This window comes from Canis aureus, chromosome 10 (assembly GCF_053574225.1).
Source record: "Canis aureus isolate CA01 chromosome 10, VMU_Caureus_v.1.0, whole genome shotgun sequence".
In the NCBI taxonomy this organism is placed as follows: domain Eukaryota; kingdom Metazoa; phylum Chordata; class Mammalia; order Carnivora; family Canidae; genus Canis; species Canis aureus.
The window spans coordinates 16644305-16669323 of NC_135620.1; the positions used below are offsets into that span (position 1 = coordinate 16644305).

Here is a 25019-nt window from a genome sequence, read left to right on the forward strand (position 1 = left end):
AAGTCCTGGGATACAGCCCCACATAGGGCTCCTTGCTCAGCAGGGAGTCTGCTTCTCCCTTTGCCCCTCATCCCACTCATTCTATCTCTCATTTTCTCTCTTGCTCTTTCTCTCAAATAAATAAATAAAATATTTTTTAAAAATAGAATGAATTTTGCAATAGACAAGTCCATGATATACTCAGAGATTTAAGTACTCATCTTCCAATAACTGATAGAACAAGTAGACAGAAAATCAGTAAATATGAGAAAATACACAATCAACCAACTTGACTGAACTAATATTTACAGAATATTCCATCCAACAACAGCCAAATACACATTCTATTCAAATGCATCATAACATTTGCCAATATAGACCATATTCTGGACGAGAAAGCAAATCTCAATAAATTATTTTATTTTTATTTTTTTATTTTTTATTTTTTTAATAATAAATTTATTTTTTATTGCTGTTCAATTTGCCAACATACAGAATAACACCCAGTGCTCATCCCGTCAAGTGCCCCCCTCAGTGCCTGTCACACATTCACCCCCATCCCCCCCGCCCTCCTTCCCTCCACCACCCCTAGTTCGTTTCCCAGAGTTAGGAGTCTTCATGAACTATTGGGACTTCATCAAGATAAGAAGCTTTTGCACAGCAAAGGATACAGTCAACAAAACTAAAAGACAACCTACAGAATGGGAGAAGATATTTGCAAATGACATATCAGATAAAGGGCTAGTTTCCAAGATCTATAAAGAACTTAAACTCAACACCAAAGAAGCAAATAATCCAATCATGAAATGGGCAAAAGACATGAACAGAAATCTCACAGAGGAAGACATAGACATGGCCAACATGCACATGAGAAAATGCTCTGCATCACTTGCCATCAGGGAAATACAAATCAAAACCACAATGAGATACCACCTCACACCAGCGAGAATGGGGAAAATTAACAAGGCAGGAAACCACAAATGTTGGAGAGGATTCGGAGAAAAGGGAACCCTCTTGCACTGTTGGTGGGAATGTGAACTGGTGCAGCCACTCTGGAAAACTGTGTGGAGGTTCCTCAAACAGTTAAAAATAGACCTGCGACCCAGCAATTGCACTGCTGGGGATTTACCCCAAAGATACAGATGCAATGAAATGCCGGGACACCTGCACCCTGATGTTTCTAGCAGCAATGTCCACAATAGCCAAACCGTGGAAGGAGCCTCAGTGTCCATCGAAAGATGAATGGATAAAGAAGATGTGGTTTATGTATACAATGGAATATTACTCAGCTATTAGAAATGACAAATACCCACCATTTGCTTCAACGTGGATGGAACTGGAGGGTATTATGCTGAGTGAAGTAAGTCAATCGGAGAAGGACAAACATTATATGGTCTCATTCATTTGGGGAATATAAATAATAGTGAAAAGGAATTTAAGGGAAGGGAGAAGAAATGAATAGGAAGTATCAGAAAGGGAGACAGAAATCTCAATAAATTAAAAAGGATTCGAATCATACATGTTCACTGACTATGTTCACTGACTGTAACGGAATTAATTAAAAATCAATAACATATATTTCTGGAAAATTACCAAATATTTGAAAATAATAATAGTAATTAATAGTTTAATAAATATAAAAACACAAAATATCAAAATGTATGAGAAGGTGATACGCCTGCACTGAGGAATAAAAGTACAGTCCTAATTGTCTACATTAGAATAAAAAGAAAGTTTTTATATCAATGACCTCAGCTTCAACCTCAAAAGACTTTTTAAAAAATGAATCTCAAAATAAGCAGAAGAAAGAAATAATAAAAATCAGAGAAATGAACTAGAAAACAAAAGACAATAGGGAATTCATTGAAACCAAAAGTTGGTTCATTGAGAAAACACAACTGATAAGCCTTGTGCCAGATTGGCCTAGGAAGAGAGAGAGACAGAGTATAAGACACTAATTATCAGCATCAAAAATGAGAGTTGATACTCTTGAAACTAATATTACACTGTATGTTAACTAACTAGAATTTAAATAAAAGCTTGAAACACAGAGAAATGAGAGACTTGATATAAACTGCAACCATTTAAAAACTACGTGATCTCCTCACTTAATTTTCCTTACATTTTTCTATCCTGTCCACCAAGTCTCTGTGCCTTTTCTCAAAACCTATTATCTTCTAGCTACTTTCTTTCTTTCTTTTTTTTTTTTTTAGAACAACTCAGCAAAATAAAATTCCGGTTTATTGTTGGACAACATTGTTTCACACATACATCAAACAGGCCAAAAAAATAAATAAATAAACAGAAACTTCATAGACAAAAAAGGAAAAAAAGAAACCTTTTATCTTTGGCCTTTTTAACCATCTCATACAAACCAACCACTTATAGTACAGCTAAGTACATACACAAAAAAAGTTACTGGAATGCTCGGAATAAGATTGTTTTCTTGTTGTTTTTGCTTTTTTTTCAAAGGTTTTTTTTTTTCTCCTTTGAGATTATAATGAACATGGTCACACCACAAGTGAAGTCAGAAGTAGGACAGGGAACGCTCCGAAGGCTGGTTTGGTCATCCTAGACCATTAAAAATGGTTGACCCCTAACAATATGTACAAAAATATAAAACGTAAATTAAAAATACAAACAAATTTTCCTTTTTAAAGTACTTTTAAGAAAAAAAGCAGGGCCTTGGAAGTTTTGGTTCTTTTTTCCTCCCCTGTTGCAAATTCACGTTGGGGTTCTGGTTGGGAGGCGAGAGCGCGAGTCACCTGCGGGTGACCTGGAGGGTGCATAGGTCACGGTGGCCTTTTTTGGTTAAGTTTAACTTTTCCTTTTCCTTTTTTTTTTTTTTTTTTTTTTGCTGTCTAGTCATCCTCATCAGTCTTCTGCTTCTTGGGGTCGACGTCGTCATCCTCATCTTCTTCAGCTGCCCGTTTGCCCGCAGCTGCCTCGGCCTCCTCATCTCCATCTCCATCCTCTTCCTCTCCATCGCCTTCCTCCTCCTCCTCCTCTTCCTCGCCTCCTTCCTCCTCTTCCTCATCTACCTCATTGTCAGCCTCCTGCTGCCCATTTTCCTCATTAGCGTTCCCATTAGCAGGCGCGTCTCTTCCATTCTCTGCCTCCTCCACAACCTCCTTCTTCTCCTTGAAGTCCTTGGTGGCCATCTCGGAGCTGGTGTCCACGGCCGCGTCTGACACGATGGGGCACGCGGGTGATGCGATGCAGCGTTCGAGGCCTCCGGCGAGGGAGCTGCGGGAGTCGCGGTGGCGGAGGAGGTTGTGGCGAACGGGGAGCCGGGCACAGGAACAGTGCAAAGATGGCTTTTCAGAGCAGCCAGTGGGGCTTCTAGCTACTTTCAAATTAGCCTTCATTCTTCCAATTTTGCTTCCGTTTTAAAAGTCTGGTTTCTATGAACCAAGATTTCATTTCATTTTCCTTGAATATTATTTTGGGGCTTTGGTCTCTTATTTTGTATAGAAAATTGCCTCTTCTGTCTCTGCACTCCCTCACTGAAAGTTACTTCCTGCAAATATGTCTGCAGGTGTGTTTTTTCCTTCAGTATTTGCCCCTTAAGATTTTGTGACAACTCTGGTTGAAAATAGCTTTCACCATCAGCCCATGAAAACATTCTTATTGGTTTAAATAATTGAAGGCTAATTTTGCACCAAAGTGTCACTTACTATGTGGGCATTGTCTAAATTCTACAGCCAGGAGCATCCTATTTCAATATGCTTACTAACCTATACTTGACCTATTTGGTATACTTCACTATTATTTGGTAACTACTCCTCACATCTTGTGCTCTGAGGTAACTGGCATCTTCTAACTTCATTGAAAATGGAGTCCAGGTTTCTGGTATTGTGCTCACCTTGCTGCTTTTGGATAATGTTCAAGTGAAGAAATCATTTTAAAAATCTGATATTTCATATATTTTAAACTATCTTTTTAGTAAAAAGTGTAAAGAATAATAATGTTATAAGTATAACAAAGTTTGTTTATCTTGGAAGTATTGACGTAGTTTTAATCATAAAGAAATCAGAGATTACCTGGATGGCTCAGGGGTTGAGCATCTGCCTTCAACTCAGGGCGTGATCTCGGAGTTCCAGGATGGAGTCCACATTGGGCTTCCTTCAGGGAACCTGCTTCTCCCTCTGCTTATATCTCTGCCTTCCCTCTGTGTCTTTCATGAACAAATAGATAAAATCTTAAAAAAAAAAAACAAACAGACATACAAATCAGTGGATCAGAACAGACAGCCCATAAATAAACCAGCATACCTGGTCAACTATTTTATGGCAAAGGAACTAAGACTATGTTACGGAAAAGGACAATCTGTTCAATAAATGATGATGGGAAAACTAGACAACCACATGCAAAAGAAACTCAACCACTATCTTACATAACGTAGAAAAATTAACTCAAAAAAAAAATTCAAGACTTGAATGTAAGTCCTAAAACCATAAAATTCCTAGAAGAAAACATAGTAAGCTCCTTAACATGGGTCTTGGAAATAATTTTTTGGAACTGACTCCAAAAGCAAAGATAAGAAAAGAAAAATGAATAAGCAGGACTCCATCAAACTAAAAAGCTTCTGCACAGCAAGCTCCTGCACTGCAAAGCAAATCATCAAAGAAAAGGCAGCCTACTGAATATGAGAAAATATTTGCAAAACATATATCTAATTAAGAATTAATATCCAAAATATATAAAGGATGCATACAACTCAATAGCACACAAGCAAATAATCTGATTTAAAAATGAGCAGATGATCTTAACATATTTTTCTGAAGAATACTACAGATGGCCAACAGATACATGAAAAGATTATTAACATCACTAATGGTCAGAGAAATACAAATCAAAAGCACAATGAGATATCATCTTACAATTGTTATAATGGCTATAATCAAAAATACAAAAAATAACAAATTCTGGTGAGAATGTGAAGAAAATCCTCATGCACTGTTGGTGTGAATGTAAACTGAAGCACCCATTATGGAAAAAAGTATGGAGATTCCTGAAAAAGTTAATAATAAACTACCTTAGGATCTAGCAATTCCACTTTTCTGTATTTACCCTCTGTCCCAATATAATATAACTAACTTGAAAAGATATGTACCCTTGTGTTATTGCAGCATTACTTATAACAGCCATGAGATTGGAACAATCTAAGTGTCCATCAATGAATGAATGGATAAAGTGTGGTACAGACATATAATGGGATATTATTCAGCCATAAAAAAGAATGCAATCTTGCCATTTGCAACAACATGGATGGACTTTGAAGGCATTATGTTTAGTGAAATAAGTCAGAGAAAGCAAAGGCCATGTGATCTCACTTATATATAGAATTAAGAGAAAAAAAATAACCCCATAAATAAAGAGAACAGATGGTGCTTGCCAGAGGTGGGGGCAGCATTGTGGGTGAAATGAGTGAAGTAGGTCAAAAGGTATAAACTTGTAGTTATGAAAAGAATAAGTCATAGGGATATAATGTACACCATAGTAACTACAACTGATAATACTGTATCATATAATTACAAGTCTCTAAGAGAATAAATCTTAAAAATCCTCATGACAAGAAGAAAAATATTGTAACTATGTATGGTGGTAGATGTTAAGTAGGCTTATTGTGTGGTGATCATTACATCTATATATATGCAAATATCAAGTCATTATGTTATATACCTGAAACTAATACAATGTTATATGTCATTTACACCTCGATAAAAAGGAATACTTTAAATTTCAAATGGTTTCCAAGATCATTTTTTAAGTACAAGAATTTTTTTTATAAAATGTTGAAACTTTTATACAGAATACTAAGTTTTATAAATATATATTACTTAGGAATATTAGAAAGTCACATCAAGGGGCAGCTGGGTAGCTCAGTCAGTTAAGTTTGGCTCAGGTCATGATCCCAGAGTCCTGGGATAGAGCCCCATTTAGGGCTCTCTGCTCAGTGGGAGGTCTGTTTCTCCCTCTCCCTCTTCCCCTCCACCTACTTATGCTCCCTCCCTCTCTCAAGTAAATAAATAAAATCTTTAAAAAGAGAAGTTATGTCAGTTTACTATTATAATACGATGTCTTTGATACTTAGGTATCATGTTTGATTACATTATCTTTGTTCTTTCTGTATAAATCACTAAGAATAAATTTTTTAAAGTATTTTGGTTTTAAATAAATAATGCAAGCACAAAATACAAAATTCAAAAGAAGGGAAAGATAATCAGTTCAACTCAACCTCATAGTCATTTCACCTACCTTCTTAGAGACAACTCACTATCACTAATGTCTTCCAGATGTGAATTATGCATATATAGTTCATGCATACATAAACACTTCTTTGTAAACACAAATGGTAGAAAGCTATGTACATTTTTCTGTAAAATTTCTATTTAACAATACATTTTAACAATTGTTCCAAAACAAATGGAAATGCCTTATGCTGCTGAACAGATACAGACTATTTTATGATTGTGTCATGACTCATATAATTAGTATGTTTAAATTGTTTTTCATTTAGATTATTTCTAAACATTTGCTAGTACTGGAATTATTGACTTTAATATTCATTTACATTTCACATATTTACAAGTATATTTGTAAGATAAATTACAAGTAAAACTGGATAAAAGAGTTTTTTACAAATTTTGATAGGTCTTGTGAAATGGCTTTCATAGAAATATACAGGATGTGTCAAATTTGACTTGAGATCAGTGCAAGAAAGTGCTTATTTCCCCCAAACTCTCATCAATTTATTTTCAAATATCTTGAATTTTGTTGATCTAAAAAGTGAGAAAAAAAATATATTTTTTTTTTAAAGATTTTTTTTATTTATTCATAAGAGACACACAGGCAGAGGGAGAAGCAGGCTCCACGCAGGAAGCCCAATGCAGGACTAGACCCTGGGACTCCAGGATCATGCCCTGGGCAGAAGGGAGGCACTGAATGGCTTAGCCACCCAGGCATCCCAAGGAAATATATCCTTAAAAAAAAAAAAAGAAGGAAAAGAAAATATATCCTTTTAGTTTTAACTTGAATATCACTTTTATTTTAAATATAAGTGAAATATACTTATTTTTTTTATAAGTACCCACCTCGATGGCTCAGTAGGTTAAACGTCTGCCTTCAGCACTGGTCATGATCCCAGAGTCCTCGGATCAAGAGCCACACTGGGCTCCTGCTCAGCTGGGAGCCTACTTCTCACTATCCTTCTCCCTGCCATTCCCCTTGCTTGTGCTCTCTCTCTTTCTCTGTCAAATAAATAAATAAAATCTTTAAAAAATAATAATTAATAAATATAAGTAAACATAGTTTCCAGTGACTGCTCCCTTTACCCTCCACTTACATGAGCCACCCCACCTCAACCTCAAAGACACTCTACCAACAATTTCCATGTTCTTTCTTATTTTTCATCATCCTCATATAATCTTATATAGAAATATATATATGTATACCTAAACATATGTCAGTATATGTACATATATATGTATGTTTTTGTCACTTTTGTTTTTTTTTTAATTTTTTTTTTTTTTATGATAGTCACACAGAGAGAGAGAGAGGCAGAGACATAGGCAGAGGGAGAAGCAGACTCCATGCACTGGGAGCCCGACGTGGGACTCGATCCCGGGTCCCCAGGATCGCGCCCTGGGCCAAAGGCAGGCGCCAAACCGCTGCGCCACCCAGGGATCCCGTCACTTTTGTTTTATAACATTGTGATCACACTATTTATTTCTATGTCTTGTTTTTTTACCCAATTGTAAATTCCAAGAAAATTAATCTAGGTTTAATTTACATTTTTTGCTTGTTATGTAAGATATAAATATAAATTATTCTATTATTCCTCTACTGTTGAACATTTACTTTGTTTTTACATTTTTACCTTCATAATGGTAATTATACTACTTCACATATTTTAGATGCTAAAACAATTTTATTTATTACAACTTTGTAATATATAAGTTCATTTATACTGGGATATAACCTTAACCTTCTACTTTGTTTAGCTAAATTATCTATTCATTTTTCTATACCACATTTATGTTAGCATCAGAGACCTTAAAATATATTCTAATTTTTAGTAAGACAAGTGCTTCCTCCTGTTCTTTTTCCTATATTACTTGTCTCATTTGGGGTATGTATAATTTCATATATATTCTATAATTGTATCTAGTTACAAAAAATTCCCTATTAAAATTTTACTAAGAATTACCTTAAATTTATATAATAATTTTAGAAAACTGAAATTTTACACTGTCTTTTTATCAGAAACTGGGTTATGAATTTCCATGGGTTCAGATCTTATTTTATGTTCTTCAGCACATGTCATAATTTTAATCATAAAGTCCTCCATGATCTTCTTACCAAATTTGTCACAATCAATTTTATATCATGGTATTATTACAGATAAAACATTTATATTTATATTTTCTACATACTTATTGCAAAAATAAAAAGTAAATATTGAGTTTTCTATCTTTATCTTATAGCCAGTCACTTTACTATATTGTTTATTAATGCTTAACAGGTGCAAAAACAAAAACAACTTACACAGAAATGCTTCAGTTTTGATGTTTAGCAATATGTCATAAGGAACTGAATTTGCCAACAAATATATGAACTTACAAGTTTTTGATTCTCCGGCTGAACCACTGCAGCACAGAAGAAGCCCTAGATAAAACTGAGATAATAAATGTGCTTGCTCCAAGCAAGTAAATTTGTAAGAATATTTTTATGCAGCAACATATAACTAAGGACCAATTTACAGTTTTATTTAATTTTTTTTAATTTTTATTTATTTATGATAGCCACAGAGAGAGAGAGAGAGAGAGAGAGAGAGGCAGAGACATAGGCAGAGAGAGAAGCAGGCTCCATGCACCGGGAGTCCGACGTGGGATTCGATCCGGGGTTTCCAAGATCGCGCCCTGGGCCAAAGGCAGGCGCTAAACTGCTGTGCCACCCAGGGATCCCAATTTACAGTTTTAATATTTATAATTACCAGTTACTATCCACATTGTCTACTTATAGAAGTTTTCTGGTGTTTCCTTTGTGTCTTGATAAGCACATAATAAAAGTCATATTTTTTCCTTAAACATTTGAAAAAACATTTTTAAGATTCAGACCTCACTGTATGCCAACTAGCCTAGCCATACTATGTTTATTATATTAAGGTATTTTTCTATGTTTGTATATCTTTTTATCCACTTAGTTTATTGGATTGAAGGGAATAAGTCAAAATCTGCCACTCAATATGGGTTTCTACTTTTGCATTTGATTCATGAACTTTCATAAAGTGCTGTTTGGTGCAGAGATATTTATAACCAGAAATCTTTACTTTGTCTTTCCTTTTATCATTACAAAATTTCTTTTTTCTATTTTTTTTCCTAAGATTTCATTTATTTACTTTATAGAGAGTGAGAGAACACAGGCAGAGGGAACAGCAGAGGAAGAAGGAGAAGTAGGCTCCTCCCTGAGAAGGGAGCCCCTGTAGGGCTCAATCTCAGGACCCTGGGATCATGACCCAAGCCAAAGGCAGACGTTTAACTGAATGAGCTACCCAGGCACCCCTCCTTTTTCTATTTTAATGTTATTTGCTTCAACTTTCCAAATTTGTTGTCTATTTAAACGTAATTCTTATCTTTTTAAATATTCCTAAATGTCTTTGCACATATTGTTGCATATATTTCTGAGTTACTTTGAGATCAGTCACTTATGGATGTGTATATGTTTTTGAGTATATGTATGTGTGTATACATGTATGTATATGTGTACATCTTTTCAACCCTTTTTTCTTTTAATAGAAGACTTTAGCTTATTTATAATTACTTGATATAGAAAGTAGATTTGATCTTAAAATTATCAACTTATTTTCTTATATACTTCTCTTTTATTGAAACAGTCTATTGCTAAATGACATTAATTTCCTATGGATTCTTTGTATATGTTTGTTCTGTAAAGGATAAACTTAGAATCAACATTTTTCATGATTCTGACATCCACTCCTAGACTAATCAAATGTAACACATTTTTTACTCTGAGGGATAAGAAGACCATAAAATTCAAGATGATTCAACAGCATTTTTTAAAATTAAAGTTAATGATGACAACATAAACTCAAGAATATATAAATACTTCCCTTTTTATGACATGGATAGTTCTATTTATGGAACACTGGATCATTGATATTTCCTAAAAACAAACAACCCACTCTAACTTCCTCTTCAGAGAGGTCTAAATATATGTTTTCCTTTAGAGTTCTTAGTATTTACTCACTTTATTTCTATACCTCTTATGACTTTCCATGCATATTGACAATGTTCTACATTTTCAAACTCTAGGTCATATTTCTTTATCTCCAGAAAGTTTTCAATTACTTCTCTAATTATACTTTAAAATAGTCTTGATTTTTAATCTATATTGTTATATCTTACATAGAATTAGATTTTGTTCTTTAATTTCTTCACTGATTTAACAAATACTTTTGAACTTTTACTTTGTGCTAAGAATTGTGTGCTAGGATTTGAGGACAACAAGATAAGACATAACATAGTTACTGGTCTTGCAGAGCTCATATAAAATAAGAGTTTCTTTTTTTTTTTTTTTCAAATAGAGTTTCTTAAATAAGTTTAACCTCACTGCAAAAATCCCATTTTGAAATGTATGTCAAATTGAAGTCAGTTACAACATTTTACAATGACAGTTTTCTTGGCACTGCAAATAACACTGCTTTGGTTACATTTCACATTAGAGAAAGTGGGAAGAAAATATCAGCAAAAAAACTCTTAAATTCTTTAAAATAAGGAAACTAAATTTCCAATGTTTTTTTGAAAATAAGATCAATGAATATTCATCTTCATTCTCCTTTTCATACCAAAGATAATTTAAATTTTTAATGTTTTCACTACAACAGTAGCTCACCCTTCTCCCACTTTTAAGAGTTGCTTGAGTGATTCGAAGTGGCAAAGACAGACAGACAGTATCCGTGTATGATAAATGATTGACAGAAAAGAAGCAGTGTCAGTGGTGTCACTCCTTCCCGTCCCTCGCTCCTCCCAGAAGTGTGGAGAGACCAGTGTAAACATGACAACTCAGTTCATTCATACAATAGATGACCACTTATTTCAGTTTGCCCAAATAGTCTCAGTTCATGTCCGTTGTCAAAGCACAATTATCCATAGTGCTCCATTTTGTTCTCAAAAGTGTTCCTATTTAAGCAAAAAAAAATTACACTGTTGCTCCATTAATATTGGAGTATATAAAGTTAATTATCTAGACTCTATAGATTTTGACATTCATTCAGTATGCTAAAGACTTTGAATAACTTTTCAGAGAAATAACTTCTAAATCAGAAAGATAAATACCTAAAGATTCAATTTGTCCACCAACTCCTAGTACTCATTTAATGGGGAAGCAGGTAAGAGCCATGAAAATTCCAGGCCAATGACATGCTAGTCCAATTCACTTTTATCTTCATGGGAGAATACTGGATTCCATGCAATCCAATGACAGCCCAGATGAGAGGTGCTGAGAGAGATGCTGAATAGGAAAGTAAAAGCAAAATCAGAATCTATTCATTAAACCATTAATTCTCACCATAACAAAAAATATCTGAGAAGCTCTCACATTTGATCACTACCAGAGGAAAAACGATTCTTATTGACAATGCTAGCAGATGGAATCCACACTTTTTTTTCTAAATCGTAAGAATTGACACCAAGATTGACAACCAATTCTAGGTACTATATAAAGTCCAAATCTTTAACTTGTTTCCATTGTTTTATTTAACTTTAGAATCCAATATAAACCTTCTCTAGTCAGGATTCCTCATAAGCCACCCTCAAATGTCACTGCATTTATCAGCTTTCACTAGGCTATACCACATAAGGAATGATCTCAAATTCTTAGTAGCTTAAAGCAACAAGTGTTTATTTCTTGCTTGTTACATATAAGCTGTAGCTTGACTGAGGCTTTTCTCTGGGCCAGGGGTCAGATAATGAAATTTACTTATTTTTTTCAGGGAAGACCCAAAGATCAAACTGAACTGGTTACATTTAAATTTTTTACTCAGGTGAAACATATGTCACATATGTCATATTCCATTAGCCAAAATAAATCAGACAGGCAAGCCTGACATCAGCAGGGCAGAAAAATATAATCCTACCACAAAAAGTAGGGGAATATTTCACAAAAATCATAAAATATATCATAGTCATGCTCAAACATTATTTTAGTAATTTTTTTGACACTCTGGCAGCTTGGAATGGTGTTCCTAATGCTTTTACTGCCAAATTCTCCCACCTTTCAATTCCTACTTAGGATTTCATAAGTCCATTCCTGTTGGTTTCTGTCCACCGTATTTTTACCTTATCTACTCTTCTGTGTACTTATCACTCACTTTGACATAAAACTATGGCTTGTATCATAATACATTTCTTTCATGTCCTTATGCCTTGTATTAAGAACAAGCACCAGGGATCCCTGGGTGGCGCAGCGGTTTGGCGCCTGCCTTTGGCCCAGGGCGTGATCCTGGAGACCCGGGATCGAATCCCATATCGGGCTCCCGGTGCATGGAGCCTGCTTCTCCCTCTGCCTGTGTCTCTGCCTCTCTCTCTCTCTGTGACTATCATAAGTAAATAAATAAAAATTAAAAAAAAAAAAAAAGAACAAACACCATACCCTCTTTTGATTAACTTAGGTACTATGCACATATAAAATATAACAAAACACTGTTGAATTCATTGTTCACTACTATTTGCCCCCTTTCATTTCATTATAGCTTCTAAAGGGTAAAAGGCCAAATATCAAAACTACATTTATATTATTTCAATATTGATGTCATTTATTTATTCAACAGACAATTATTTAAACATGTATCTGTAACAGATATAATTTCCCATATGAATATGTGCTATTGATTCAACAATAATGCTCTATCAGTGTTGATATTTGCAGTTTGGTTTAAAAGGAAAAAACAAAGGATTTGGAGACTTGCCTACTATGCCTTTGAGAAAGTAAATCAACTTCTCTGAGTTTTATGTATAAAATATGAGTAATGTCTACTTATAAATAATTGCGTGGTATACATAATGTACCTATGACAATGCCTGGCTTAAAATAGGTGCTCAAAAAATAGTAGCTATTCTTATTGTTAAATACTGATAATGATTTCTGTAAATCTTTGCTCATTCTCCATTTGATTATTTGTATAATGCTAACTGGGGCTAGTTTCAGTCTGCACCTATGAAACAGAATGAGTTAATTCTCCACCAAATGCAAGTTGCTGACAGCCTCAAATGACAAGAGTTCAAACCAAGTGAAAAAGGTTTTGTTCCCATAGAAGCTAGCAGAGTCATTTGTAAAAATAATCTCAGGAGATAAGAATAAAGGTAAGTAACAATAGCTTAGAGAAGGCATGAATTCACAGAATTGTATGCATAGAATAACGTGAAAATTATTATCAAACATTTTAAAATAAATATCTCATTACTTTACTAAGATAAAACATTTATCATGTCTTCTTGAGGAGTTTTCACGGCACCAACAAATTAAGAAATAATTTCTACCCAGCATGAGGTACCCAAAAAGCCTCATCCATACTAATTATGGGAAATACAGAGAAACAATGTTCAGGGATGCCTGGGTGGCTCAGCAGTTGAGTGTCTGTCTTTAGCTAAGGGTGTGATCCTGGGGTCCTGGGATTGAGTCCCACATCGAGCTCCTTGTTAGGAGCCGGCTTCTCCCTCTGCCTATGTCTCTGCCTCTCTCTGTTTCTCATGAATAAATAAATAAAATCTTTAAAAAAAGAAGAAACAATGTTCAAATTCACAAATTCTCAGTTATCTTTGTCCACTAGGATCAATCTCTTCCTCTAAAACATTTCAGCTCCTTGAAACTAATATTAAAGCTTTCTGAAATTACCCACAATGACAACTTACCATATCCAATGTATGTTTGTTTCTACAACTCTATAAGAAAGTTGTATCACTTTGTGAGTATTTGTGAGTTGTATCACTTTGTGAGAATAATTATATGGGGAAAAACAGTAAACCAACTGATCAGTACTGCTACCACCATAAAAATATATTTTAATATCCTTGCCTTATCCCAGCATTTTCTCTACCTTGTCTTCACATGCAATGAGGGAAAAGTCATAGGCAATGAGGGAAAAGTCTGAAAATCATTTAATAATACACTGTGTGTATGTGTTTGTATGTATGTGTGTGTTTGTATCTGCAGGCTGTTATCAGAGACTTCTGTATAAAAATTATTTTGGGGAAGTCTGAGATTCAGATATCACATGAAAATAACATTGTTCTCACAAAAACAAGTTTTAATAAGCTATGACCAATATTCTAAATTAAGTTGTGCCAGGAATTTTGTACTCCTTCAATAAAGGTTAAGACAGTATTATTACATCTGTAAAACATTTACTTTAAATCTCTACTCCTTGAGAAATCATGACTCTTGCTTTTTGTGTTTTGTAAAAGCCCAGGACTCTCTATCCCTAAGTTAGTAAAAGAATTGTGATTTAATAGCACCATGATTTCACAATTTCTGCCTTGAGCAGAGAAGTCTAAAGGTAGATAACTTTCTTAAAAGGCTTTCAAGATTTAATTATTGTTCATATCTTCATCCACAACAGGTTACTATAGCCATGGAAGGAAGTTTAGAAAAGCACCTTAGCCAAGTAAAATGATAAAACTTTCAAACAGGTTTATAAAATAAAAGGCATTACAGAAGGATTCAGTATCCTTTAGTGAGTGAAACTTCTTCCCAGCTGCTTTAAGTTATTTATGTCAGCATATTAGTGAAGAGTTTGAGGTTATTTGCACAGAAACAAAAATAAGATTTAAACAAAGATGCAAATCATTTAGAGAAGCTAGATGATTAATAGATAAATTAACCCAATAATTTCAGAAGTATAATGAGTGTGGAAGCAAGACAGTGTGGTACCCCACTGGAGGTATAGCTAAGAAAAACTCTTTAAGTTTAAGCTAAGAATAACATTCTTTAATGTTATTTTTTTTGTAACAAGCACCAAAGCACTGCTAAATTTTACTGATAGCCACCCCCATTCAGCAGTGAGGATAACAGTCTCCTATTATCTTTGGTTAAATTACACTTATTTATTCCATCTGTCAGAAGCCTACATTCATTTTAAAATTCAAAATTAAACTCTAAAATGCTAAAGTTGATTGATAAGGTTAAAACTAATCATTATAATTAATTGAGGGAAAATGTGGTAACAAGTAACTAATTACCCACATCAATGGATAACAGTAGTACTGAAGATGCCAGAAATTTTAGTTCAGTTACTAAAATGATTCTGATCTGATAATTCCAATACCTGAGAGTGGGAGTTTGCCCCACATCACCAAGCAATTCTCTGACTCCAGTTGGGTCTTTTACAATCAATTCAATTCTCATACTATCTATATGGAGATAGCATCAGATCCCACAGGTTAAGGGCTCAATCATAGATTACCCCTCACACATACTCTTCAAGTACCAGCTATAAGACCAGATTGCCCACCTGTGCTTCTGACCAATTGGCTATAGGTTGGAGGCTCCAACAATCAATCCCCTTCTTGGGTTCAGTTAACTTGCTGGACTGGCTCACAGAACTCTCAGAGCAACATTTTATTTACCAGATCACCAGTTTATTTAAAAGGATATAATGCAGAAACAGCCAGATGGAAGAGAGATATATAGGTCAAGGTATAGGGAAAGAGCATGATGCTTTCCATGTCTTCTCCAGGTGTACCATTTTCTTTATATCTCTACATGTTCACCATCCAGAAACTCTCCAAAGCCTGACCTTTCAGATTTTTATGGAGGTTGCAAAAGATAAGAATGGTTGACTAAATCATTGGCCACTGGTGATGGATTGAACATTCAGATCCTCTCTTCTATTTACTCCAGTTCAGGGGTTTGGAAATTTCAGTTGGTTTCACATGGTTTATTCTCCTGGCAACCAGCAACCATCCTTAGGTGGAGTTCAAAAGTCACTTTGTTAATATAAACATAACAAAAGACACCTTTATTGTTCTCATTACTTAGAAAATTTCAAGGGTTTTAGGAGCTCTGTGCCAAAAATGAAGGCAAAGACCAAATATATATTTCTTATTATAAATCACAATATTACAGCTTTTAACTCAATAATTAGGTCTATATTTACCTCAGTTTTAGGCATTAATGAAACGAATTTTCTTTGCCAAAATAGATTTTTACTAATGGTTTTTTCCTAAGCAAACTGGCATTCCATCTTATATCCTGTAACTGTATAGAAGTTACATAGCCTTAATAAAGGCAAATTTTTTAATTGTTCATTCACTCACCACATACTTACTGAATGCTTATATACATCAGTGTATTAGTTTCCTGTTTTCATTGTAAAACGAATTATGACAAACTTAGTGGCTTAAAACCACGGAAATTTATTCTTATACTTCCACATATCAAAAGTCCAAAATGAGTCTTAAGGAATGAAAAGCAAGGTATCAGCAGTTTGGTTTCTTCTGAAGAATCCAGAGGGAAATATGTTCCTTGTCTCTTCCACTTTTAAAAGCTGTTCCCATTCTGTGGCTCCAGGTCACATCACTCCCATCTCCACTTCACTTTTCACATCATCTTCTCTATTGTAGTCAAATCTCCTTTGACCCCTTCTTATAAGAATATTTGTATCAACTCATTATAATATCAACTCAAGATGAAAATCATCTAAAATGTCTAACAATGATCAGCTCAAAAGTCCCATGTCTCATCATCTAAATCAAATATGGTTAAGACTTGAGTTATGAAAAATCCCTGGGCAAAATTTCTCCCAATCTGTGGAACTTTGTAAATAGATAATAAATTATCTGGTCCCCAAACACAATGGTTGGGCAGACATACAGTTACAGAAAACTGCATTCTAAGACAGAGAAAACAGAAGGAAGAACAGAGTCATTGGTCCCAAACAATTTCAAAATCCATCTGGGATTAAAAAAACGAATATTGCTAACATGTCCATACTGCCCACAGAAATCTACATATTTAATGCAATCCCTATCAAAATACCAACAGTATTTTTCATATAACTGAAACAAATAATTCCAAAATTTGTATGGAATCATAGAAGACCTCAAATAGCCAAAACAATCTTGAAAAAAAAACGAAGCTAGAGGTATCACACTTTCAGATTTCAAGTTATACTACAAACCTGTATTAATCAACATAGTAAGATAATAGCACAGAAACAGACACATAGATCAATGGAACAGGATGGAAAGCCCAGAAAAAAACTCACAATTACATGGTCAATTAATCTTCAACAAAAGATGATTCAGTGAGAATATGTGTTGGGAAAGACAGTCTCTTCAACAAACAGTATTGGGAAAACTGGACAGCTACAGGCAAATGAATGAAACTGGACCACTTTCTCACACCGTATACAAAAAAATAAACTCAAAATAGGTTGAAGACCTAAATATGATAACTGAAACCATAAAAATCCTATAAGAAAGTATAAGCAGTAATTTCTCTGGCATCAGAGAGAGCAACATTTTTCTATACATGTCACCTAAGGCAGAGGAAACAACAGCAAAAATAAACTATTGAAACTACATCAAAATAAAAAGCTTATGCACAGCAAAGGAAAAAATCAACAAAACTAAAAGACAACCTACTGAATGGGAGAAGGTATTTGCAAATGATAAATCCAGTAAAGGGATAGTATCCTAAATAAATAAAGAACTTATACAACCCAATACCCAAAAAACAATCCTATTAAAAAATGGGTAAAAGACATGAACACACATTTATCCAAAAAGACACACAGATGGCCAATAGACACACAAAAAAGATGTTTAACATCACTCATCTTTAGGGAAATGCAAATCAAAACCACAATGAAATATCACCTAACATCTGTCAGAATGGCTAAAATCTAAAACAGGCAAACCAAGAAGCGTTAGCAAGAATACAGAAAAAAAAGGAACTCTAGTGCACTGTTGGTGGGATTGCAAACTGGTACAGTCAGTATGGAAAACAGTGTGGAGTTTTCCTCCAAAAACTAAAAATAGAACTACATCCATCAGTAATTGCACCCTTGGGTATATATGCAAAGAATACAAAAATACTCATTCAAAAGGATATATGCCCCCTTATGTTTACTGCAGCATTATTTACAATAGCCAAATTATGGAAGCAGCCCAAGTGTTCATCCACAGAGAAATTAATAAAGCGGTGGTATATATACACATAATGGAATATCACTCAGCCATAAAAAAGAATGACATTTTGCTATTTGCAACAACATGAATGGAGGTAAAGAGAATTATGCTAAACAAAATAAGTCAGAGCAAGACAAATATCATATTATTTTACTGATGTGTGGAACTTAAGAAACAAATGAGCAAAGGAAAAGAAAATGAGAGAGACAGATCAATAAATAGACTCTTAACTATGGAGAACAAACTGATAATTACCATAGGGGGAATGAGTGGGGTTGAATGAAATAGGAGAGGGGAATTAAAAATACTGAGTAGGGATCCCTGGGTGGCACAGCAGTTTAGCGCCTGCCTTTGGCCCAGGGCGCGATCCTGGAGACCCGGGATCAAATCCCACATCGGGCTCCCTGTGCATGGAGCCTGCTTCTCCCTCTGCCTGTGTCTCTGCCTCTCTCTCTCTCTCTCTCTCTGTGACTATCATAAATAAATAAAAATTTAAAAAAAAATAAATAAATAAAAAAAAATAAAAAAATAAAAATACTGAGTAATATATATGTAATATATATGGAATTGTTAAATTACTGAGTAATATATGGAATTGTTAAATTACTGTATTATACACCTGAAACCAACATTGTATGTTAACTACACTGGAATAAAAACTGAATAAAAATGAAAAATAAATAATAAAATGAAGTTAACAACAACAACAAAATCCATCCAGGCAAACTCCAATAGGTTTCAAGCCTGGAAATAATTTGTGGCTCAAGGTTTCCTTTGACTCCTTTAGAGTCATCTTTCCTTTTTTCTTAAAGGGTAGTACCTATTTTCAGCTCAGTAATATTATCAGTTTTGTCAGTTTGTTTCATGGTTGTAGAGTTTTGGTAGTCTGAGAACTTTCTCTCATTTTGTTGTCTGTGACCTTTTTAGTCCAGGCTAGCAGTATTTTTGCTGATTAAACAATCTCAACAACTTTGTGGGTCTCCTGTGTATGTCTCAAGGATTCACTCTATTACACAAGAAGCTCCTCCACAGATCTTTCCTGGATAATCTCATTTCTATTCCTGACTTCTGCTAAGACGCTGAGGGATCAATGAGTCATGTACCTAATCCATTTAGCACTAGCAAAAGTTTGTCCAAATACATTCTCAGTCTTCTCTCCAGAGCACAAATTCCTGACAATGAATCTTCTAATTTTAGCACCTTTGGCAATCCAGATAGGCTAGGAACTACCTAAATCATCAAATCTTAGTTTCTATTTGCATAACCATTCTTCCCTCTATTTATCTCTTCCTCTCACATTTCACTATTAGTAGCAATTGAAAACCAGGCTGCACTTTCAACACTTTCTTGAAACTATGCTCAGCTAAATACCCAAGTTCATTGCTTTCAAGTCCTGCTTTCTACCTAATATAGGACACAATTCAGCTAAGCTTTATGCCCCTATTAACAAAGTTCCTCTTTCCTTCAGTTTCTAGTAAGACGTTCCTCATTTCTTATGAGCCCTTGCCAGCATATTTTACTAACATTTTACTAATATTTTAATGCCATATCTCTACTAACAATCTGCTTGAGGAAATCTAGGCTTTTTCTATCATGTTCTCCATAATTCTTGCACATTCTATTCAATTCCCAATTTCAAAGTCACTTCCATATTTTAGATACAGCAACAATCTACCTATAGGTACCAAAATCTGTGTTAGTTTCTTGCTGCAACTGTAACAAATTAACAAAAATGCAGTGGCTTGAAAAACAAAAATTTATTCTCTTTCAGTTCTTCAGGACAGAAGTCCAAAATTATCTAATGGGGCAAAAATCAAGGTGTCATAAGGAGTGGTTCCTTCTAGAGTCTTCAGGGAAGAGTCTGTTCTTTACGTCTTCCACTTGTAGAGCCTAATGCCCTTCTTTGGCTCCTGGTCCTAACACTCCCATCTCAGCTTCTTAGTCACATCGCCTAATCCTTTACTATAGTCAATCTCCTCTGCACTATTCTTATGAGAATACTTGTGATTACATTGAGGGTTCACTTGGAACATCTAGGGTAATTTTCCCATCTCAAGATATTTAACCACATCTATAAAGTCCCATTGCCATATAGCATAACACGTTCATAGTTCCATAGGTTCCAATGATTAAAATAAGAATATACTTAAGGCCCATTATTCTGCCTACCACACTAAGCTTTATTCTAGATGTTTATAAACAGCTAAGAACAAGATGGCCCCTGAACTCAATTTTCATCCTAATCCTAATATTTTTTCCTCTTTTCAACATCTTTCTCTTAAGGATGTTCAGACAAGGGATCCCTGGGTGGCGCAGCGGTTTGGCGCCTGCCTTTGGCCCAGGGCGCGATCCTGGAGACCCGGGATCGAATCCCACATCGGGCTCCCGGTGCATGGAGCCTGCTTCTCCCTCTGCTTGTATCTCAGCCTCTCTCTCTCTCTCTCTCTCTCTCACGAATAAAAAAATAAATAAAAAATCTTTAAAAAATATCTTTAAAAAAAAAAGGATGTTCAGACAAAAAGAATGCCAAGAACAAGTGAGGCTGGAAGAAATAATCAGGATGTAAACCAAAACCAGAAAGCAAGCAGAAAGTATACAAACATGGCGTGGTATAAATATCCACATTGGTAATGAGGACCCTGAAATAGCAAGAAGCCCAAGGCTTAAGCAAGGATAGGAGTCAGAAGTTCAAGCAATAGGAGCCAGAAAAACAAGAAGACCCTGAAAGTGAAGAAATTTTATCAGGCAGCCAAACTTCTCATTCCTTTCCTTCTGTGGCATATGTAAATCCTAGTAACCATGAAGTCAATCACTGGATCAACACTGAAATGGAGAGTACTAGCTTAGAAATTTAAAACAAACATACACTGTACTGCTTCATGTGTAAGCTATTAGAACATAAGAGATTTATTAACTTTCTTTTTTGAAAATTCTCTCAATTTCTTTTATTCCTGACTCAATGATAATAAAATTCTAGTTCTTATAGACCTCTACAAAGTACTACTTACCTGATTTAATAATCTCTAAACAAGATTCTATTTATAATCTGATAAAAATGTGTAATCCATTTTCCCTATCTGTACAACCTCTATCCCTCTGCTTTTGAAGAGCTTTGGGATATTGTGTTAATATCTGATAGATTTTTTTTTTATCTGATAGATTTCTATTTGAACATGAATTCTTGGCATTTTATGAGTGCTCCATCATGGCTTTCCATATACGAATACAGATAGGCCATATTGTTTCTCAGAACAGATACTCTGTTTATGTGAACACTTAGCATCTGCCTAGTGATGAGAGTACAATCTTTATGTGTCAGCCATAAAAACTTCAAATTGATGGAAAGTATGTGTCTATTCAAAATAAGTATTTTGCTACTTCTTCCCAAATTTCAAAGCACATATCTAAACAGTTTTTAAAACAGTAACATTGGGGGAATCCCTGGGTGGCTCAGAGGTTTGGCACCTGCCTTCGGCCCAGGGTGTGATCATGGAGTCCCGGGATCCAGTCCCACATCAGGCTCCCTGCATGGGGCCTGCTTCTCCCTCTGGCAGTGTCTCTGCCTCTCTCTCTCTCTCTCTCTGTCTCTCATGAATAAATAAATAAAATCTAAATAAATAAATAAATAAATAAATAAATAAATAAATAAATAATAAAACAGTAACATTGTACCTCCATGGAATTTAAACTTACAGAATTTGGGCATCATTTTATTGTTTTGTATTCTATTATAACATGATTGTGTGATTCCATGAGAATTAGCCAATACAGGACCAGTTGCTGTCTGAGTTAATAGATTCCTCTCATTATTCAGCACAGCTATCAATTACCATGGAGCACCATGATGACTGAATTCCTTCTAATACTGTTCTTGGGAGAGGATGAACATTAAGGAGTAGCAGAGAACAATAACAACAACAACAAAAAAGCTTTGGTGGGAGTGGGCTGTGTGTGTCTCATATGTGCATGTGTTTATGTATATTCACAAAAGACAATTCTGCAGGAATATGTTTCTAGCATAAAAATTGATTTCAAGTAATAAAATAGAAATACTCCAAAAGGAAAATGATGGCTAAACAACCTCAGGAGATACCCCAAGGTAGCACTCTGTTACCCTCCAATTTCACCTTGATGATTTCACCCTGTATCAAAACCCTGAAAATGCAGAAAAGGTTAAAAATTACTAGGGCACAGGAAAGTTGGAATTTCCATTGCATGCTTTTTTTTTCCCCCTGAAACACAGTCAGCTGAATAATACATATAACCTTTCATTTTTTATGAAAAGCAACAGCTGGCAAATTGTTAAACTGTTTGGAAAATTCTGGCAAAGTAATGTCAGTTTAAGACAATGCTAGCTGACATAAACTTGTCGCATTAACAGATTAAAAAGACTAATGGAAATGCAAGGAAAGAAATAAAAAAGGTCATTGCACCACAGTAAGATCTTGCCCTGGGCCTGGACTCTAGATGATAGATCTGAAACTGCTGCTGACTGATGTCATTAAAAACAGAAAAAAAGACTCCATCTACATGGGTCCATACTAATGCATCGCCCAGCCTGTCATTCTATGGAACACCAACACATATAGCTGTAAAAGACTGAATGCAATTATTTCTTATTTTCTCTAGTCACAATTGGAAGTGTCAATCTGCATAGACGGCAAAGCAAGCATAGCTTAGAGCATGTTTTTCAATGCATTTTCATCATTTCCCTTTGAGTTTATCCCATCATTTATAGAAAAAATTGCTTTTCCCCCCATTACTATGAATGTTTCTATGTATATACTACCCAATAACCAGAAAACACTGAAGAATAGCATTCGTGTTTTGATACATACAAATGAAAGGGATTTGCAAGATTTTCTTCATGTATATTACAAGCAGACTAAAATTACACTAAAATATAAACATGTCAGAATTTAATGAACTTAAGACCAATAGTGGTTTTCAGTTAACCAGGGCATTTCATATAACAGGAATTCCTGTGAAAATGCAGTGAATTCTTATTTACTTATTTGCGCAAATAAAACTGATATAATTCTTTGGAATAAAATCACATAGAAACTACAAAAAACAAAAACAAGAAGGAAAATCTAATATCAAACCATAAATATCAGACTCTTCCATCTGTATTTGCAATAAACTATTCTAAATCACTATCATTCACTACTAAATGATTATTTTTGTCATCCAGAATGACTCCTCTTCCTTTGTCTGCTTCTTCTCTCCCTGTCATACTAAAGTGTGTGTATGCAAGTGCACAGGTATGTATACACCCTTTTCCCCAAACCTTTCCTGACTACATGTGTTTCATTCAGAGTTTAAACTAAGTCAATTCCAGATCGTCTCCTCCCCTGCCCCTTTTTCCCTTCCAACTGAAATTGGTCTAAGTTTTTGGGAGTTTCCCATTATCATTATTTTGGGAGAAAAGATCCAATTTAACCCAGTTTCCCTCTTCTGTAATATATTTCATGCCATCTGTGCCTCTTCAGGATAAGCCAGCAATAATGTCAGACATCCCCAGTCCTGCCCTATCCTACAGTAGGCTAGGGTCACAGGCCATCTTCTTCATCCTCCTCCAAGCAACTCACCATTCGTCTGAGCTCTTCCGCATTCCTCTACATGGTTTGGAAATGTAGAGTTGTCTCCCACACTGCAATCACATCCTCACTTGGATTTTGTGTGGTTGCACTTGAGTCCCCACTGAATCATATTTTGCACACTCAACTGCCTACAATTGAAAGTCATGATGTTAAAAATTATCTTATAGCTACAAGTTTATAAAGCATGCACTAATTATGGGGAAAAACCTGGTATGTTTAAAATTAAATATGTATACCCATTCACATATACATATGCATAATTTTATTTACTTGAAATACAGAAATAATTCAAATAATTCATTTAACAACCAAAGAGTACAGATTTTTCTAGAATAACATTAGTAGTCTCTCACACCTCACTGCAAAACTTCCTTCCTTAGGTAACTGATTATGTACATTTTTTCTAGTATTTTATATATTTATATTATTTACATATATTATTCTATTATATATATTATTCAATACATCATTACCCTTCAATAATAAAAATTGGTTGTTTAAAGGAATAATATTTATCCTCCAAATCATTAGGATCTACCTATGATTTTTTAAATAATGTTAACTGTTCCAGACTTTTCCTTCTTCTGCAAATGGCAACCTTTTTCTTCCTATCATCTTTGATTCCTCTCTTTCCCTTATACTCCATTTGTCATCATCACTATATAATTTGGGTTCAATCTTTTAAAAGCAAAGAGATTTCCTCTACCCTGCCCTTCTGTCACTCTTACCTAAGCTACCAATGTAATAGTCTCTAAATGATTCCTCCTGCCTCCTGTTGTACTATAAATAGTTCATTTTCTGGGTAGACATAGCAATGTTTTAAAAATATTTCCACTGTAAATTTTGAAAGACTTAAATACATCAAAAATTTTAAATGGGAAACTAAACCACGGTGTTTATGGGAAACCACGAAAAACACAAGAAAGTAATCACTGTAAAAGCCAAGATAGTGCTTACTTTTGCAGAATGGGATGGATATGTGGCAGGGCTTCTACCGTGGTTGACAAAGTTTCATATTTTTTTAAGATTTCATTTATTTATTTCGGAAAAAGTGAGTGAGAGAGCAGGTACACACGCAAGTGGGAGGAATGACAGAGGGAGAGGGAAAAGTAGACTCCCCAGTGAGCAGGGAGCCCAATGTGAGGCTAAATCCCAAGACCGTGGGATCATGACCTGAGCCAAAGGCAGACACTCAACTGACTGAGCCACCCAGGTGCCCCAAAGT

General features: G+C 34.9%; 1 long non-coding RNA gene and 1 pseudogene across 2 annotated transcripts; both read right to left on the reverse strand.

Annotated features, from left to right (window-relative positions):
• Window positions 1–2801: 2801 nt before the first annotated feature.
• LOC144322815 (prothymosin alpha pseudogene) lies at window positions 2802–3347 on the reverse strand (annotated as a pseudogene).
• Window positions 3348–4026: 679 nt separating this feature from the next.
• On the reverse strand, window positions 4027–23988 carry LOC144321597 (uncharacterized). 2 transcript variants are annotated; one of them, XR_013387198.1, is made up of 4 exons: window positions 23783–23988; window positions 11340–11514; window positions 7077–7232; window positions 4027–4180 (listed from the first exon to the last, which is right to left on the reverse strand). It is a non-coding gene; the product is annotated as an uncharacterized LOC144321597 (long non-coding RNA). The 2 variants fall into 2 exon arrangements; XR_013387199.1 differs by lacking the exon at window positions 7077–7232 and having other exon boundaries at window positions 23783–23987.
• Window positions 23989–25019: the final 1031 nt, after the last annotated feature.